Genomic DNA, 18,809 nt, shown 5'->3' on the forward strand with positions numbered 1-18,809 from the left:
TCAAGGCAAGGGTCGGGGCGCTCTCCCCTTGAGAGAGTGGCCGTGCTGTCCCTTTTTCTCCACAGGACCCGGTAGTCCATGTGAATTTGTCTCATCCCATCCATAATGCTGTGGACACTGTGGGCCAGTGTCCACATTAGCTGGTGACTGAAACAGGCCCAGGGCTACAAGCCATCGTTGTGGACAACACATCAACTTGGTTGGAGTGTGTGCATCAGCCCAGGTAAGGGCCGATGACACCAAGTGCTTTTTGGTTAGGTCATAGGGTGTGTTGGATTTCAGAGGAAAAGGGTTTTCTTCCTAGGTCACCCTCTCTTACAACTGCTTTACAACCTTACCTTCTTTAGTAAGCAGGAGCCTTCCTCTCTCTCTCCCAAGTATTTGCTGCAATCTCATGGGCACTGGTTGAGCAGTTAGAGCCACAAGGGCACTCATCTCTAGAAGAAACCCATGAGAGGATGAGCTAGAACGTGGACTGGGACAGAACACTAGGTTTCCCGCCAGCCACAAGCCGAAGTCCATGCAATGAGAGGCACACTGTAAAAACGCTCATAAGCTCATCCCTGTGGCATAACCCCCAACTAGGTCTAGGCTTGGGAGAAAGAGCAAAGACTTTCCCTTTAATCGACTTTAAAAACAGCAACTAGTTATAGGGCTATTTACAAGCATATCAGCAAATTGTTTCTTTCAAGCTGCCTCTTGCAGTCCTTTCAATTTTGCCTTTTCCCTCCACCCACCTGCATAAGGAAAAGCAGATAGTGAATGAGTGTTTCGGTTTCAACTGGACCCCGAAGATTGCTTTCCAGAAAAATTTAGTGTTAGTCATAGGTTTTGTATGAGAGCTTTTGGCATTTGCCGAGTTCCAAAGACAAAAGGCATTTCCTCCCCTTGGCTTGAGAAATTGGGTGTTCCCATGTGGGTTGGAACCTTACAAGGGTGTCTGGGATCAATTCCTGAGATGTGCAGGGGCCTTATAGGGACTTCTAACACCACTTAATCTAACTTCTGGCTCATCTGGGGAAGCACGATGTAAAGGTTGGTAACCTAGTGCTTTGAGCCCCCCCTTGCAGTCTTAAACATTTGGGGGAGTACCTGAGACCCATAAGCAGGGTTAGAGTACTCAGAAAGTCCCATACCTTCTCCCTGACTGTCTTCCACCAACAGCACATTTCAGCCCACCACACTGTGTCCCCCAGTAAGTAACTAACTAGGGTTCAGTATGGACAGTGGAATCTGAAAAGACAACAATTGAAAGTAAAAAGGAACCTTTTAATAGCAATAATGGGCTCTGGTTTATCTAAAGAGCAGGAAGTCTACCTGTGTGTGTTAAAGCAACTCTTCCAGGCAGCAGGATGTGAGGTAAAGGAACAGCATCTCATTCAGCTTTTACAGACTATAAAGGAATACTACCCTGCTTTTCCTGACAAGGGAACCTTAGATACTGAAATTTGGGAAAAGGCAGGTGACAAGTTGAAATCTTTATAGGACCGTGGTGTTTCTATCAGAATTCACAACTTAGTAGTAATTTGGGGACTAGTCAGGACTGCTCTCATGCCCATATGGGCTAAGAAAACGGAGTTAGTCACAGAGGAGAATGAGGAGCCTAGTTCAGAGGAGGAAGTCATATATGATGTAACAGGAGAACAGTCCACGGAAGTTCTGCCTTCAGTCCCACCGGAGTGCCTGCCGAGTAGTTATTGTTCCTTGTCCCTACTCTGGGAGCATTCCTCCTTGCAGGATATGTCACCACCAACAAAGCAAGAAAATTCAGACAAATATCTTATCAGGGCTATGCAACAGTGTCTTCAGCAGGCAGTGGAGGGTGGGGATTGGGGTGCCCTTTTAGCCTTCCCCATTATAGTTAAGGGTCAAAGAAATGTGCGTGAGCCCCTTCCCTTTTCTCTTTATAAAGATTTAAAAAAGAGCATTAAAGAAAATGGGTTTTAGTCTTCCTATACTAGTGGACTATTTCAAGCCATTACTGATAGTTATAAAATACCCCCTTGTGACTGGATTGCCCTCACTAGGACTGTTTTAACCCCAGCTGAACTAATTCAGTTTCTGGCATTTAGAATATTCCCAACAGGGCCGGCACCCAAGTGGCTGAAAAGGTATGAATAAATAATCCTGTCATCCTCCATATGCTGCTTGGGTCTGGTGAATGTGCCACCACTGCGGATCAAGCCAGGCTTAATCCCCATGCTTTTAGTCAAAGTGCTCAAATTGCTCTCAGAGCTGTGCCCGATTCTCACACCAAGGAAATTTCTCCCTTTGTGAATATCCATCAGGGTGCTACAGAGGCATATATTGACTTTATTAATTGCCTCCAAGAAGCTATTGAAAGACAAATAGATAAAGGCAAAGCTGCCAAAACTCTTTTTGTGCCAGCTAGCTTATGAGAATGCTAACAAGGACTGCAGGGCCATTATAAGACCCCTGCAAACTACCACAGAAGACATCAGTGAGTTTATCAAGGCTTGCCAAGGTGTTGGCACAGAGCAGCATAGGGCCTCTCTTTTAGCTGCTGCAAGTAAGCGAGGTTTGAAATGTTATAACTGTAAACAGCCCACTCACCTGCACAGAAACTGTCCATCCACACTGAGAGGGGGAATAAGTAATGACAAGCCTCCCTTCAAGGATTGTCTGCACTGTGGCAAAGGCAAAGAGAGTGCCGCTCTAAATTTGATGAAAATGGCCAGCCCACCATACATGCCCACTGGCCCCACTTCCTCCTTCTGCACATCTACTGGGCTCTCCTCCAGGCAGGTGCCGCTACAGTAGCCCCGTACCCCTATGTATGAGGGGGCAGCCCTCATCGCTCTCCCCTCTGGTGTATATGCTGAGCCTCTACTGCAATCCAACTCAGAAGAACATCATCTGCAGTTTGCAGGAGCAAGATGTGGAGGTGGATGGGCAGAACTGGACCTTTGCTTTTGACTTCTCCTTCCTGAACCAAGAAGAGGATTTGAAGTGGGTTGATGGCCAGCTGCAGCTGTCCAGCCCTGTGGACCTTTCCCCTGATGTCCCTCTCTCCATTGAGATTTTCCATCAGCCAAAGCTGGAGGAACATCAGGACCCAGCCAGCTGCCTGAAACGTCTTGGATGGAACTGTTCACTGTCACTCTGTCCCAGGTTACCTTTTCTTCTGGCAGCATGGTCCTAGAGGTGACAGGGCCACTCTCCAAGTGGCTGAAGCACCCCAGGGAACTGAAGGAGCGGATGCCCATTTTGGCTCAAGAGTGTTGGCAGTGGCCTCCCATGCCCCCTGTCACCAATGTGCTCCTCCTGTGAAGCGTGGGTCCCCAGCCAGCAGTGACCACGGAACGCTGTGGATGGCTCGACGAAAACACGCGCGAGAAAAAGCACATGCACAGAGACAGACTAGTTTCTGTGGGGAAGTAAGGACGAAATGGCCAACCCCCCAGTGGGGAGCACGCCAATTTACCATCCATACCTGCTTTTATTGGGCTCATTTTGCATAATAATTCAGGTAAAGTACAGTACTCATTAAGCTGTAAGACTTTGAGGAACAAACTAACTTCCTCCTTGGACCCTTCTCATTCAACTGAGAGCATTCTAAACAAAGAAGGTTTCACAGTAATTTACATATTCTTTCTTAGGCCTGATCACCCGGGGAATCCGCCCTTTTCAGCACAGAGCTGCACCACCCTGTCATTGTTTCAGGCTTAGGTGGAGCAAGGGAACTAAGGCAAACAAGAGATAAGGAGATTTTCTCCCAGATGATGAGAACTCAGGCTATGTCAAAGCTGAGGAGAGAGGGTCCATCACCCCCTTTTGCTGCAGCCCCCCAAGTCCTTCTTTTGGGGGGCCTCCCAAAGTGATCGTGCCTGGCTTAGGTCGTTCCCCCCTTGGGGAATCTTACCCGTCTTTGGCTAACCGACCAAGCTTTGGGGTTCAGTTATGAATAAAGCAGCAGAAGCAGCATTCCTGCCAGGGAAGTAAGCTTTTGTCTCCTTGCTGGCTTATGGTTCCAAGGGCATTCCCTTAGCCTTGGCCTAGGTGGGGGTTTCAGCTTCTGATACCAGTCAGGGCGGTTCCCAACACTCCTGCTCTATTCCAACCTCTCTCCTGAGCAGAGGAGGCTGGGTGTCTCCACCTTGCTGTTGGGAAGCTGCGAGCTCCTGGAGGGCCCAAGAGGGACAGCTCTTTCGGGAGAGGGGCAGGAGGCACCCTTGACATCCTTTGCCTGACAGAAGCCAACTATGTCTGACGGTCAAGTTTCAGGTAGACTTCAACCTGATGTCCCCTATAAGCAGCCTAGGTATAATGCAGGCCTGATCTCCCAAGGGAGAACCAATCAGTGGGTTTGGCATCCTGTATGCCACCACACACCTATGGGCTTTCCAATAGGGCTGGGCTGCATTTGCCATTGCCAGGCAGATTGGCTCCCTATAATACTAGGAATAATATCTTCCTTTAGTTTATGTGAAAGGAGCATTGCTGATGTTGCTAACAAAAGGCATTGTCTTATTTTAATCACAAAGAAGAATGTGCGGCTCTGTAAATGAACCTCCAAGATTCATAGTGATTATGCAAATTGTACAAACAAGTATGAATTGGAGATTGGTTGCTTGGTTTCCATTTATATTATAAAAATCATATTTGTTCTTTGTATTTCAGTTTCCTTGCCACACACAACTGAAGGCTGGACTGGGAAAACACTTAAATCCAGCATCTTCAACAGACTCTTTTCAAAATCATTGGAAAGGGTAGGGGTGATTGCTTTCATTAGCTTGTTTAATTTTGATGAAATTTACTTATGAAGTGAACCATAAAGTGCATTTGGCTATTATAATACCTTCCAGTGGTCATTTGTCAGAATGTTTCTGACAGAACACGGAACTCAAATGCTCAGTTACCTTTGATCTGGACATAAGACTGAATGTCTAACTTATTGAAAAGCAAGACTAGAGAGTATTGGTCATTAGGGTATCACAACAATACTTTTTTCATTGTTAAAATCTGTGCTAATTTCCTAGGGCTACTGTAACAGAGTGCCACAGATTGGGGGACAAGAGTGATTTATCCTCTTAAAGCATCTAGAAGTCCAAGATCAAGGTGCTGGCAGGGTTGTCCCTTCTGAGGGAGAATGCATTCCACATCTCTTAACCTTCTGACAATTTGCTGGCAATCTCTAGTATTTCCTGGCTAGATGAAGGCCAGTCTCTGCCTTCATCTTGACATGGTATGTGGGTGTCTCCAAATTTCTCCTTTTTATAAGGATATGGATCATATGGAATTAGGTCTCACCTTAATTACCTCATTTTAACTTAATTACCTCTGTACAGAGCCTATTTCCAAATGAGGTCACATTCTGAAGTACTGGAGGTTAGGACTTTAATACATGAATTTAGGGGAACACATTTCAACCCTCAACAAAAGCACATTTAACATTGTAAAAAAAAAAGAACATGTATTTCACTGTGAGCCTCAAGAAAGATTTCCCTCAAGACACAGCTCATTAAATAAACCAGTTTAGACTTTACTCTCACTGGAAATTTTATAGAAAGATTTCCTTTTTAATACATTTTGAAAAAAAATAGTTAAGGCTTATTGTGTCTAAGACACTATCTGATAGATAACTTAAAGCATCCCTTAATTCCAAATTCTGAGTATGTGGAACAGCAGAAGACATAAAGGGCATGTGTGACTGGTCTTTCCAGGGTACAGGGGACCCTTGAATGTGATAGATGTCCCATAGTAAATACTTAGTAACATTTCAGTGAAAGCTCACACCCTGGTGTTGGTGATATTTTTCCATTGAGGTGGTGTTCTGAATCCTAACTGATCTGCCTCTTTATCTTGTCCCTCCCATTATATCTGTCGTTTAGCCTGGTAGTGACCTTAGCCTTCTTTTCCCAGACACCTGGCCCTTATTGATCCTGTGCTCTCTGCTCAGATCTCAGTGATTTAGCATTTGGGATGTTCATCCCATGCCAGCACCTCAGATACTCTGCTGCCTTGCTGCAATTCTAGCAGTGGCCCCAGCTCCTTCCTTCTCTGCTGCTATACCCGGGCAGTTAAGAGCTGTTGGAAAAAATTGGCAGTTGTCACCACTGTAAATTTACAAACTCAGATCTCACCTGGTCCTTGGAGCTTCCCTTGGACCACTGCTTTCCTGTGCCCCATGGAGGCTCTTGCAGACCTTTCAGACCCTGCAGGTCCTTTTAGTCCTGTGACCCCCTCCCACCCCCACCACAAGTCAGATTCATGGCAGGAAACACATGATATCCTCAGAAAGTTTTACATGGAAATGATTTACTGACAGGACAGTTCATAGAATTGTGGACAGGAAGATTCAGGAATGCAGTAAGAGATAATGAAGCAGCACTGAGAAGCTGTTATCACCCTTAGTCCTAAAGGGGCAAGGAGAAGAATTGGGTCTCAAGGTGGTCATGCTGTGGCTAGCAGGAGGGGCCAGTCAGCAGGAACCAGGGCCACTGCAGGACCATGAGGGAACCAGAGGAGGGTAAATGATGAATAGCCCACTTTTTCTTCCTGACCACCCATCAGTGCCTGTCATCGCTGAACCCAGCCAGAGCCCACAAGGGAACAAAGGTAGGCAGCCTGGACAGGCCAGCCAGCAGGGGCAGTGAGATAATAGTCATCTCTCTTATAACAGATGACCAAGACTCCTGCCTTACAGAGAAAATAAAGGTCTTCGGGGGTGGGCTCCATCAAGGTCATACCTCTAAAACTTAAGCTTGTCTCCCTTTCCCCGCCTTCATTTCTATCCCTGCAGTCTCAGGTGATGTGTTCCTCTTTATACTCACTGACTCTCTATCCTTGATCGCATCTTTTGTAGGCCATTGCTTCACATATGTGAGTAAAAGGCACCAAATACCTTTTATTCACATATAGACATGCCTTTATTTAATTTGTAGGCAGTTTTATTGGTAGAATCCAAATGAAGAATATATATGTGAGTTGAAACAAAACTTAAACCTGTTAGCCATTTTATCATCCCTTAGCCTGATTTAATTAATTTTGTAAGTACCAAGATGACAGATTTTAATAGAGCAGGTATGTCTGGTTTCATAATATAGTGCGGAGAATTACTTTCTCTGTATTAATTGAGTTTCAGTTGTGTTTAATAACTTATTGCATCCAGATGTATTTCACTGTGATGACAAGTTCCTGTGTGCTGACCACGTGATGAAGCACCTGGATTCCTGCCATTGACCTGCTCAGAGTCTTTTGCAGTATTAACTCTCACCCATTATTCACATCTAAGGAGAAATACCTTCATTCCAAGCAAGATCTGAGTGTTTCTTAACTGAACTTTCAGAACACCTAGTGAAAAAGATAGTCTTTTTTCCCAACTTTTCCATTCCAAGGACAGTTTCTCTAAGGTTGGCTTTTCTGTCAGTGCCCCCTGCTGCCTTGCTTCTGTTGTGAAGCTCAAAAAAGGTCCATGGCAGTCTTAGAAAGTAAAGTCATAATTTTCTCTGTAAAACTGGTTCATCAGAAACTAAGACACCACCAGCAGCCCTCTGGCATCCTGCCAACCCAGGGCTGTTTAGAGAGAGGTTTTATGTGAGTACAAGTAGCGTTGCTTAGCTGCCAAACTTATTTTTGCCCCCTGCCTGGCTCCAGAAGTTTCCTGGGGTGTTGGTTTGTTTTTGGTCATTGTATGGTGGAACACAAGCAAGTCCTTTTTCTCTGTGCCCTGTACCCTTATGAACCCTTGGTGGTCAGTAATGGTTGTAAGTCATACTGGCAACACTTTCTGCTGTCACATTAACATGACACTTTAGTTGTAGTCTGTTTCTTTGGCTATTTCCTCACTTAATGACTCAATTTCACATGTTTTGAAATATAGATATTAGTTTGCTAGGGCTTCTGTAACAAAGTACACAGTTTCAAATCTGTTGTCTCACAGTTCTGAAGGCTAGAAGTCTGAGATCAAGGTGTTGGAAGGCTTGGTTCCATCTGAGGCTGTGAAGGAGAATCTATTCCATGCCTCTCCCCAGCTTCTGGTGATTTGCTGACGTTCTCTGGTGTTCCTTGGCTTATAGCTGTATCTCTGCCAATCTCTGCCTTCATCTTCACATGATGTTCTCTCTGTGTGTGGTGTCTTCTCCCAGGTTCTTCCTTTTATAAGGCCACAGTCATTGGTTAAGGGCCCACACTAATGACCCCATCTTAAGCTGATCATCTGCAAAGACCCTACTTCCAAATAAGATCTCTGGAAACTGAGGCTAAGGACTTCAGCATAAGAATTTTGGGGAGACACAATTCAAACTAAACATATAGCAGCTTTCACTGTTTGGCTTCTTAACGAAACATCATTTGAGAAATGGTTGGGCTTTTTGCTGCCCTGACTTCTAGCTGTGCAACTTATATATCCAGTTTTCTTCTCTGGTACATTTGGAGCACAGTGTAGAGTGGGACATTTTTCCAAAATATTTCCAAGCGAATATTAGCTCCCTAAACTCTCTTAAATCACACACATGCATAAGTAAAATGAAATCTGTAATTTGGACAGCCATATTAGATGAGAAATTTTGGCTGTTAAATCAAGTGAACTGTAGGAGTACATTGGTTTTGAGTAATTTCCCTTTCTCCCCCACAATATTTCAATGACTCAGTAATGGGAGAGTGCTAGCTTGAAAGTCACTATATAGTACTTATATAGTACTTCCTAACATAGTCAGTCCTGTTGTGTTTCCAATATCACACACTCTGATTCTGGCAAATAGCCATTCTTTTGATGTATTAGTCCAGGTTGAAAAAAGAAGCCTTTACTGTTATTCCAGAATTCTCTCAGTCTTCAAAGAGTCATGCCAATACTTATTAGTGAAACTCAAATTAAAATCACATTAGAATGGCTGCTTTCAAAAGCAGAATATAACAAGTGTTAGTGAGGGTATAAAGAAATTGAAACCCTTATTCCCAGTTGTTGGAATATAAAATGGCAGCCTCCATGGAAAATATTATGGTTGTTGCTCAGAAAATTAAACATAGAATTTACTATATGATCCAACAATCTCACTTCTGGGTATATGTCCAAAATCATTGAAATCAGGATCTTGAAGAGATATTTGTATATCTGTGTTCATTATAACATTATTTACAATAGCCAGGAGGTAGAAATAACCCAAATGTGTATCAAGGATGAATGAATAACATACTTTAAAATATTATTCAGTCTTAAAAAGAAGGAAATCCTGTAAAATGCTACAATATGGATGAACCTTGAGGACATGGTATGTTGAGTGAAAAAGCCAGTCACAAAAAGACAAATACTATATGAATCCAAACACAGGAGGTAGCAAGGAGTAGTCAAATTCTTAGAAACAGAAAGTGGAATGGTGATTGCCAGTGGCTGCGGGGAGGGGGAAATGGAGTGTTGTTTTTTTAGTGGGAATGTAGTTTCAGTTTTGCAAGATGAAAAAGTTCTGGAGACCTATGTGAATATACTATAACACTACTGAACTGTATACTTAAAAACAGTTAAGGTAGGAAATTCGATGTGGGTTTTTTTTTTACCACAATTTAAAAAATAAGGAAACTAGTGAAAATAGCCACTGATGATTTCAGCTTTTGAGGAAACTAGTCTAGACCTTCACTTCCACTTGCACATACTGCATTTGAATTCTGACAGTGCACCAGACAGGTTCTGGGGGATGTGGGAATAAATTCAACTTTTGGTAAGACTTGGAGGATGGGAAAAATTCATTTAAATGAACTAAAATACTACTTCACAAATATTGTGACTTTAGCTCTATAGATAACTAATGAAGAAGCTTTGAATACATCCAAGGTAACTTTAAGTTTCACTGCCATGCAGGGCGCTATGGATATTTATCTTCTGTTTACAAATCAGTAGTTAATATTTTTTAATGTATTTTATTGATTATGCTATTACAGTTGTCCCATTTTCCCCCCTTCACTCCCCTCCACCCTGTACACCCTCTCCCACCCATATCCCCCCCTTTAGTCATGTCCATGTGTCATACTTTTAAGTTCTTTAGCTTCTTCATTTCCCATACTATTCTTACCCTCCCCCTATCTGTTTTCAACCTACCTTCTGGGCTACTTATTCTCTGTACCTTTTCCCCCTCTCTCCTCCTCCCACTCCCCTGTTGCTAACCCTCCATGTGATCTCCATTTCTGTGGTTCTGTTCTTGTTCTAGTTGTTTGCTTAGTTTCTTTTGGTTTTGCTTTAGGTGTGGTTGTTAATAATTGTGAGTTTGCTATCCTTTTACTATACATGTTTTTTCTTTATCTTCTTTTCTTCGATAAGTCCCTTTAACATTTCATAAAATAAGGGCTTGGTGATGATGAACTCCTTTAATTTGACCTTATCTGAAAAGCACTTTATCTATCCTTCCATTCTAAATGAGAGCTTTGCTGGATAGAGCAATCTGGGATGTAGGTCCTTGTCTGTCATGACTCGGAATATTTCTTTCTAGCCCCTTCTTGCCTGCAAGGTCTCTTTTGAGAAATCAGCTGACAGTCTGATGGGAACTCCTTTGTAGGTTACTGTCCCTTATCTCTTGCTGCTTCTAGGATTGTCTCTTTCATTTTCACCTTAGCTAATGTAATTTTGATGTGCCTTGGTGTGTTTCTTCTTGGGTCCAACTTCTTTGGGGCTCTCTGAGCTTCCTGGATTCCTTGGAAGTCTATTTCCTTTGCCAGAGTGGGGAAGTTCTCCTTTATTATTTGTTCAAATACGTGCTCAATCTGTTGCTTTTCCTCTTCCCCTTTTGGTACCCCTATAATTCGGATGTTGGGACGTTTAAAGATATCCTGGAGGTTCCTAAACTTCTCGTTTTTTTTAATTCTTATTTCTTCATTCTTTCCTGCTTGGTTGTTTTTTTCTTCCTTCTGGTCCACTCTATTGTTTTGAGTCCCAGTTTCCTTCCCTTCACTATTGGTTCTCCATGCATCTTCCTTCATCTCTTTTATGGTAACCTGCATTTTTTCATGTAATTTGTGCCCAAAATCAACCAATTCCGTGAACTTCCTGATAACCAGTGTTTTGAACTGTGCACCTGACAGATTGGCTATTTCTTGGTCGCTCAAAAGGATGAGTCCTGGGGGACTAAGGTGTTCTTCTGTTGGAGACAGGACTCTCACTCTCTCTCTCCTTTTTTTCCTTTTTTTTTGTTTTTTTTTTCCCCATCTGGTCACTCTTGTTACGGTGAGGGGCGGAGCCTTAAGTGTTCACCTGGGCTGGGCACCCCAGTCACTAGATTGTGACGTTGTATGTGGGGGCTGGGGCGGGGTGGTGGGAGGGAACAATGGTGGTTGCTCTGTTCTCTTGGGATCTCAGCCCCTTTTCTGGGATCCTGGGTTGTGCGCACTGCCCTGGTCCACAATGCCGCCTCACTGGGTCCGCCAGCCACCACTTGCGTACTCAGGGTCCACTGTTGTGTCCCGGAAGGCTTACGCACTCCCGGTTGCCTTATGCGCCCAGTTCTCCCCGATCTCCTCCCGCTAGGACCCTCTCCCACTCCTCCTCTCAGCCCCTCCTACTGGTCTAGATGAACGAGTCTACTTCAACTTCATGGCTGTCTGACTTCCATTCAGATAAATTCTCTATTAGTTTTGGGTGTTATTCTAGCTGTAAATTGTTGTTGTTCTAATCTTGGTTGTGCGTGGAGGTACGGTTCATCCACCTATGCCTCCATCTTGCTGGAAGTCCGTAGTTAATATTTTTATCTCTCTTGTTTCCCAGAGAGATGTTAAATCCTTTAAGGCTGGAACTGGATTCTTTGGACGCCCACAGCTGTAAGTGTGTGTCTTGCACATACTAGGAATAGTTAATAGACCGTTTTTTGTCCTTTGATCTACTTGTGGGACCTTTAGCAAATTACTTAATTGTAAGGATAATTTTACCTCCAGTTACATTATTTTCTGAGTTTTACACTATCTAATGTTTGAGAACACTTTGCAAAGATAATTTCAAGATGATACTGAAGTTACCAAGGAAGTGCATATTTATTAATATAGTTTTATTTTTTATTTTTAAAATTATTTTAATGTTCTTTTACAGTTATCTGCATTCCCCGACCCCCAGTACCCCAAACCCAAGCCAAACCCATCTTTCTCCCTTGCTTGCACCCTCCCCTTTGGTTTTGTCCATGTGTCCTTTATACTAGTTCCTGAAAACCCTTTCCCCCATTATTCTCTCCCACCTCCCCTCCAGTTACTAACAGATTGTTCTTACTTTCAGTGTCTCTGGTTATATTTTGTTTGCTTTTTTCTTTTGTTGATTAGGTTCACCTTAAAGATGAGATCATATGGTATTTGTCTCATAAAGCATTTAAGCTTTAAATAAGCTTTGCTTATTTCACTTAGCATAATGTTCTCCAGTTCCATCCATGCTGTTGTGGAGGGTAGGAGCTCTTTCTTTCTCTCTGCTGCATAGTATTCCATTGTGTAAATGTACCATAGTTTTTTGATCCATTCATTTACTAATGAGCCCTTAGGTTGCTTCTAGCACTTGGCTATTGTAAATTGTACTGCCATGAATGTTGGGGTGCCTAGGTTCTTTTGCATTGGTGTTTCAGGGCTCTTAGGATATAATCCCAGCAATGGAATTGCTGGGACAAAAGGCATTTCCATTTTTAGTTTTCTGAGGGAATTCCATACTGTTTTTCACAGTGGCTGCACCAGTCCAAATTCCCGCCAACAATGCACTAGGTTTCCCTTTTCTTTACATCCTCTCTATACTTGTTTGTTGCTTTGTTTATGATGGCCATTCTGACTGGTATGAAGTGGCATCTCATTGTGGTTTTAATTTGCATCTCTCCAATGGCTGGTGTTGCTGAGCATCTTTTCATATGTCTCTGGACCCTCTGTATGTCCTCCTTGGAGAAGTCTCTGTTCAAATCTTTGGCCCATTTGTACACAGGGTTGTTTGTCTTCCTGGAGTCCTGTGAGTTCTTTATATATTTTGGAGATCAAACCCATGTCCAAGATATCATTGGCAAATAAGTTTTCCCATAGAGTTGGATCTTTTTTCATTTTAGTGCTGTTTTCTTTAGCTATGCAGAAGCCTTTTAATTTGATGAGGTCCCATTTCTTTATTATTTCCTTTATGCCCCTTGCTTCGGGGTATGTATCAGTGAAGTTGTTGCTGCGTGGAATGTCTGAAATTTTCCCGCTGATGTTTTCCTCCAGGACTTTTATGGTGTTGTGACTTACATTTAAGTCTTTTATCCCCCTTCAATTTATTTTTGTGTATGGTGTAAATTGGTGATCAAGTTTCATTTTTTGACCTGTAGCTGTCCAGATCTCCCAACACCATTTGTTAAAGAGGCTATTTTTACTCCATTTTATGCTTCTTCCCCTTTGGCAAATATTAGTTGACCATAGAGATGTGGGCTTATTTTTGGGCTCTCTGTTCTGTTCTATTGATCTATGTGTCTGTTCTCATGGCAGTACCAGGCTGTTTTGATTACAGTGGCCTTGTAGTATAGTTTAGTGTCAGATATTGTGATCCCTCCTACTTTGTTCTTCTTTCTCAACATTTCTGCAGCTATTCAGGGTCATTTATGGTTCCATAAAAATTTCTGAAATGTTTGGTGTATATCTTTGAAATATGTCATTGGTATTTCAATAGGGATTGCATTAAATCTATAAATTGCTTTGGGTAGTATGGACATTTTGATGATGTTAATTCTTCTAATCCATGAACATAATACATGCTTCCATTTATTTGTGTCTTCCTTAATTTCTTTTTTCAGTGTTGTGTAGTTTTCTGAGTACAGGTCTATCACCTCCTTGGTAATGTTTATTCCTAGGTACTTTATTTTTCTTGCTGCTCTAACACAGGGGATTTTTTTCTTGATATCTGTTTCTCATTTCATAGTTGGTGTACAAAAATGCCTTTGATTTCTGAATATTGACCTTCTATCTGGCTATTTTGCCAAATTCACTTATTAGGTCGAGTAGTTTTTTGGTGGAGTCTATAGGATTTTTTATGTACACTACCTTGTTATCTGCAAACAATGACAGTTTTGCTTCCTCCTTTCAAATTTGGATGCCATTTATTTCCTTTTCTTGTCTGATTTATATGGCTAGGACTTCCAATACTATGTTGAATAGGAGTAGTGAAAGTGGGAATCTTTATCTTGTTCCTGATCTGAGTGAGAAAGCTGTAAGTTTTCCCCATTGAGTATGATGTTGACTGTAGGTCTCTCATATATGGACCTTATTATGTTGAGGAATGCTCCCTGTATTCCCATTGTGCTAAGTGTTTTTATCATAAATGGGTGCTATACCTTATCAAATGCTTTTCCCCATCTATTCATATGATCATGTGATTTTTGTATTTTGTTTTTTTATGTTATATGTTACATTTATTGATTTGTGAATATTGTGCCATCCTTGTGTCCCTAGGATGATTCCCACTTGACCATAGTGTATGAAGTTTTTAATGTATTGCTGGATGCTGTTTGCCAATATTTTGTTCAGCATTTTAAAATATATGTTCATCAGCCATATTGGCCTGTAGTTTTCTTTCTTTGTTGTGTTTTTATCTGGCTTTGGGATAGGATGATGTTGGCTTCATAAAAGTGTTTGGGAGTCTCCCATATTCTTGAATTTTGGTGATAGTCTGTGAGGATATGTTTTTGCTCTTCCTTAAATGCTTTGTGAAATTCTCCTGTGAAACCATCTGGTCCAGGGCTTTTGTGTGTCTTACGCTTTTTGATTACTGCTTCAAATTCAACAGCTATTATTGGTGTGTTCAGGCTTTCTGCTTCTTCATTGAGTTTTGGAAGATCATATTTTACTAGAAATTTGTCTGTTTACCTAGGTTTTCAAATTTCTTGGCATACAGTTCTTCATAGTAATTTCTTACAATCCTTTGTATTTCTGTGGTGTCAGTTGTAAGCTCTCCTGTTTCATTTCTGATTGTTTTATTTGGGTCCTCTCTCTTTTTTTCTTGCTGAATCTGCTTAAAGGCTTGGTGCTTTGGTTTGTCTTTGAAAGTACTAGATCTTGAATTTTGGCCCTTATAATTGTGCTTTTAGTCTCTGTGTCATTTATTTCTCCTCTGATCTCGGTTATTTCCTTCTACTTTCCTTCCTTCTACTTGCTCTGGGCTGTCTTTGTTGTCGTTCCTTGAGTTCTTGTAGTCTTAGGGTTAGGTTGCTTGTTTGAAATATTTCTATCTTTTTTAGGTAGGCTTGTATTGATGTGAACTTCCGTCTCAGGACTGCCTTGGCTGTGTCCCATAAGTTTTGAGTTGTTGTGAGTTCATTTTTATTTGTTTCCAGAAACTTTTTGATTTCCCTTATTTCATTCTTGACTCACTCATTGTTTAATAGCATGCTATTCAATCTCCATGAGTTTGAGTGTTTTGGGTTTTTTTTTTCCTTGAGGTTGGTTTCTAGTATCAGTCTCTTGTGGTCCAATAAAGTCCTTCATATGATTTCAATTTTTATGAATTTCTTGAGGCTTGTTTTGAGTCCTATCACGTGGTCTATATTTGAAAATGTTCCATGTGTATTTGAAAAGAATATGTATTTTGCTTCTTTGGGATGAAAGGCTATATATATATATCATTTAAGTCCATTTGACCTAGGGCATTGATCAGTGCCACAATATCTTTGTTGATAGTTTGTTTGGAAGATCTGTCCAATTTTAACAGTGGGGTGGTGAAATCCCCTACCATCATTGTGTTGCTGTCAATGTCTTTTGTGAAGTCCTAGATTTTATTTATGTATTCGGGTGCTCGTATGTTGGGTGCCTATATGCTTACATTGTTTATGTCTTCTTGATGGATTCTTTTCTTGAGTATTATGAAGTGGCCTTTGGGTTTCTTTTTATAGCTCTTTTTTTGAAGTGTGTTTTGTCTGATATGAGTATTGGTGCCCCAGCTTTTTTTTCCTGTCCTTGGGTGGAATATTTGTTCCCAGCTCTTCATTTTCAGTCTGTGTATGTTTTTTATTCTGTGGTGGGTTTCTTGTAGGGTCATGATTTCTTATCCATTCAGCTATTGTATGTCTTTTCTTTGGGGCATTTTCTCCATTTATATTTAAGGTTACTATTGATAGGTACTTATTCATTGCCATTTTTTCACACTTGTGCTTCTATCTCTCTCACTGTTTTTCTTACTATTCTTAAAGCAGACCCTTTAGCATCTCTTGCAGAGCTGGTTTGGAGGAAGTATATACTTTGAGGCTTGTTTTGTCCGGGAAGCTCCTTGTTTAGCCTTCCATTTTAATTGAGAGTCTTGTTCCATAGAGTAGTCTAGTTTGCAGGCCCTAGGTTTTCATTCATTGGAATATTACTTGCCATTCTCTTCTGGCTTGTAGTGTTTCCATTGAGAAGTCCGCTGCTAGTCTTATTGGGGCTTCCATGTATGTTTCTTCCTGTTTTTCTCTTGCTGCCTTTAAGATTCTCTCTTTGTTTTGGAATTTTACCATTTTAATTATGATGTGTCTTTAGGTGGGCCTCTTTGGGTTCCTCTTGATTGGGACTCTCTGTGTTTCCTGGAGTTGTGTGACTTTTTCTCTCATCAAATTAGGGAAGTTTTCCATCATTACTTTTTCCAACAGGTTTTCTATCCCTTGCTCTTCTTTTTCTCCTTCTGGTATCTGTATTATACGGATATTATTATGTTTCATTTTGTCCTGCATTTCCCTTAATTCACTCTTTATCCTTTGTAAATCTGTTTTCCTTTTCTTGCTTTTTTTTGTTTTTTTTTCTACCTTGTCTTCCCGCTCGCTGATCTGATTCTCTGCTTCATCTAACCTGTTTTTGATTCCTTCTACTGTGTTCTTCAGTTCAGAAATTATATTCTTCATTTCCTCTTGACCCTTGTTTATAGTTTGTATTTCTTTTTTCATGTTGATTTAGTTTGCAGTGAGTTCATTGTCATTTCCCTGTAGGTTTTGGTAATTCTCTTTGAGCTCATTGAGCTTCCAGATAACCATTGCTTTGCACTCAATATCTGATAGTTGATTTGCCTGTATTTCATTTAGCATTTTTAAAGGCTTCCTCCTTTCCTTTCATTTGGGGATTCTTTGTCTTCTCATTGTTTGTGATACTCTTCTTGTTAGCCTCTGCTTCCTGACTCCCTGGGTTTATGGTGTGAACTTCTGTGGTGGAAGACCTGTGAGATTCATGGTGTAGTCTCCTTGATTTCCCGAGCTTGCTGGTCTTGGATTGTCATTTATGTTGGCTCTGTGTTTGTTTTTGGGTTTTGATTGTTGTTAGGTCTTTCTTGGTGTGTCCTTTTCTCCAGTGGTTAACTGAGGGTCACTTAGTCCACCATGTTTTGTTTCTGTTGTGCAGGTGTGGACAGGTTGTGTTGAAGCTGGTGTTTCTGTCTGTATGAGGTTTTGAGGCTTTTCTCTCACTCTTGTTCAGTTGTTTGTTCTGTGCAACTTCTCCAGCATGTAGTTGTATTTCCAGATTTTTCCTGAGTGGATATTAGTGGGGCTTCCACTCCCTCCTTCATCTTCTTCTATTGTTGTCTGTTGGTGGTTCTTTTGTTGGTGGGTTTCCTCTTCTAGCAGGTATACTGGTGTTCACAGTTTCCACCTACTTTTTTTGTGATCATTTGGAGGGGAAAGGCAAAATGGTTTTTAAGGCATACATTCTATGGTATTTAAATTACCAATCCATAGAGAAGAGATAGGAGATCCTTTGTATATTTATTGTGTTAACTCTGATATTCCACCCAGCTAGTCACTGTTTAGAAAGGGCGGAAAAAACATAAGGCTTTTGTTGAGGGGAAAGGATTTTGAGTTGGATCTAGAAATAAGCTTGTGGGAGGTCAGATGATGAGGTAAAGTGAGACTAAAGGGTACAAAATAGGTGTATTGGGTTACAGAATAGAGTAAACCACAACAGTAATAAAGTTTCAGAAACAGAGAAATGAACTAAGATCTGGGAGGGGTGTTGTGTAGTATTGACAATTGTATGGGATAGCAATTATTTACAATAGTAACAGAGCAACAATTATATGACAGAATCTATGTGATCTGAATAACAAGAATAGGAAGTACAGAACCTAGAGTAATGTGCTATTGGAACACAAGTGAAGTGAAAGACGGAAAATTAAAAATACGCTATGAAAGAGAGAACAAGGGAAACCAGTCAAACAATGCAGTTTTTCAAACGAAGCTTGGACGACTAAACAGAAAGAAGAGAAATAAAAAAATACTAAGAAAATAAAAGATGTAAAAGTAATGAAAAAATAATAATGATGCAAATATGCAATAACTTGCAAGTTCTCTGGAGCATCAAAGTGAAATTTGTCTTACTGTCTTAGTTGCTGAGATGACCCCTCTTTGGGTCTAATTCTGGTTCTTTCACTGCTCCAGGTTGTATTGTCTCATGTGTGGGATTAAAAGAAAAAAGAAAGGAAGCAAGGAAGAAGAAATAGAAAAAGAACAAGAAAGAAAGGAGGAAGAAATTAAAAAAAGAAAAGAAGAATCTTCCTGCTGGCTTTTGCCAGTCCAGTTCAGCTGGTCTTCCTGGCTGTAGCAGTCTGAGAAGGGATTGGTTTTGCTTTTCACCCTTCTTATGCTTTTGCCAGGATGGGGATTAGGTTTGAGCCACACTCTTCATAGTTGCCCAGCCTCCAACCCAACTCCTCAGTTTGCTGCCAGGCTGGGCCCCCAGTGTGGTGCTGCATCCAGCCTATGCCTTCAGTCCACCAGTTGTGCTGTCCTTGAGGTGCACCAGTTAGGGGCAACTCATACACCACCTTCTCATAAGCTGTCATAAATGCTAAGGACTCTCAGAGTCCCTTCAGGGTAGTTCAGAGCCCCGTACTGAGTTAAGTCTTTCTGGGGATTGCTGACTCCCTGAGTCCT

General features: G+C 41.4%; 1 protein-coding gene and 1 pseudogene across 4 annotated transcripts in view; both read left to right on the forward strand.

The window, feature by feature from the left end:
• FARP1 (FERM, ARH/RhoGEF and pleckstrin domain protein 1) overlaps positions 1–18,809 on the forward strand; it is a 380,744-nt gene that overhangs the window by 90,825 nt on the left and 271,110 nt on the right. The window lies entirely within an intron of this gene.
• LOC123807714 lies at positions 1,282–4,299 on the forward strand (annotated as a pseudogene).

Source organism: Phyllostomus hastatus, unplaced genomic scaffold (assembly GCF_019186645.2).
Source record: "Phyllostomus hastatus isolate PE091 unplaced genomic scaffold, TTU_PhHast_1.1 phas_scaffold_46, whole genome shotgun sequence".
Lineage (NCBI taxonomy): Eukaryota > Metazoa > Chordata > Mammalia > Chiroptera > Phyllostomidae > Phyllostomus > Phyllostomus hastatus.